Source organism: Poecilia reticulata, unplaced genomic scaffold, assembly GCF_000633615.1.
Source record: "Poecilia reticulata strain Guanapo unplaced genomic scaffold, Guppy_female_1.0+MT scaffold_307, whole genome shotgun sequence".
Classification (NCBI taxonomy): domain Eukaryota; kingdom Metazoa; phylum Chordata; class Actinopteri; order Cyprinodontiformes; family Poeciliidae; genus Poecilia; species Poecilia reticulata.
Genome location: NW_007615082.1, coordinates 44581 through 46184, shown reverse-complemented (window position 1 = coordinate 46184; position 1604 = coordinate 44581). Strand labels below are relative to the sequence as shown.

Below are 1604 nucleotides of genomic sequence, written 5' to 3'. Positions count from 1 at the left end.
ACTGTAATTCAAGAGAACTTTGTTTTGTAATTTAATTGACCATCATATTTATTTTTTCAATGTAGTTTTACCAACTCATATTTATTATGTGCTTAAATATGTTAAAAAAATGTACGTTTTGCCTTTTTCTTGTTACCAGACTCACTTTTGTCACAGCGGTGAACGTGACATRCATAAAACATAATCAGGCTTTGAGTTGTTCCTCTGTAACTTAAAGGAACACACACTTTATTTCACATACGTGAGCCAGGAATTYCAGTCTGACACAAATGTAAAAGCAAATGTTTTATTGTGAATCAGGGTATGGGACAGGCAGCCACCCGCATTGGGACAGGAACCTCTGACAACAGAGAACAGATTTGGTTAGTAGCTTGTAATCTTGGGGACAAAGATCAATAACAAAAGCCACTAACCTTCATAAAGTGCATTGGAAAACAAGGCAGATTCTTGGTGCCTCAGCAAAGTGATGGCGAGGAGTCGTCTCTGGGCTGTTGGTTGTAGAGGACAGAACAGCACTGCAAGATGGAGACTGATCCAGAGCGTGAGCACTGGTAGCACAGCACAGTGGTAGGTAGCAGGTAATTAATCAGAATCTGGAGGTCCAGAGAGAGGCAGAAAGAGGCAAACATACCTGAGGGTCAGGCGAGGCTGGGAGGTCAAGGCACAGAAACAGGTCAGTTACGTGAAGACAATATTGGGCAGATAAATTCAAGGACGAGGCAGAGATCGAGAGGCAGAAACTGGGTCATGTCCAGAAATCAGAAGCCAGTGAAGTATCCAATGTGGGCTAGGCAAGGTGGGAAAATCCAGGAGACGATAAACGTGGTTGAGATTGTGGTCAGGTAAGGAGGTAAAGCTGGATATCTACTCAGACCAAAGGGCTTTCCAAAATTTAATTTTTAAATGTCAAATAAAAATTAAAAACAATGACATTCTGACTACATGATGATTCTAATTCAGATTTAAACTTTCTTCTCCACAGGAGCAAACATTATAAACAACAATGAGTTGAGAATTGTGATGGTGGGGAGGACTGGGGTTGGGAAGAGCGCTTCTGGAAACACCATTCTGGGTCGACCGTGCTTTCAGTCCAAATGTAGCCCCAAATCCAAGACTGTAAAATGCTCCAAAGGCTCCAGTAATGTTGATGGACAGCAGGTTGCTGTCATTGATACTCCAGGTCTGTTTGACACCAGATTTGGAAAAGATCAAACCAAAAAAGATCTGAGTCTGTGCGTCAGCTTTGCTGCTCCTGGACCCCACATCTTCCTGGTGGTCATTACAGTCGGCAGATTCACAGAAGAAGAAATAAAAACAGTGCAAAAGATTCAAGAAATCTTTGGAGACGCAGCAGACAAATACTGCATGGTTCTGTTTACCCGTGGAGACGACCTTGAAGACACCATTGAAGAGTATTTGTCTGAAAGCCCAGAGCTGCTGGATCTGGTGTCCAGATGTAACAACCAGTATCATGTCTTCAACAATAAGATGAAAGATAAGAAACCTCAGGTCACTGAGCTGCTGAAGAAGATCAGAACCATTGTTGACAGGAATGGAGGAAGTCACTACACCAATGAGATGTTCCAAGAGGCTGAGAGGGCAAT

At 42.6% G+C, this 1604-nt stretch overlaps 1 pseudogene; it reads left to right on the top strand.

Annotated features, from left to right (window-relative positions):
- The window catches only part of LOC103460839 (GTPase IMAP family member 4 pseudogene), an 8360-nt pseudogene that overhangs the window by 3107 nt on the left and 3649 nt on the right, over positions 1-1604 (top strand).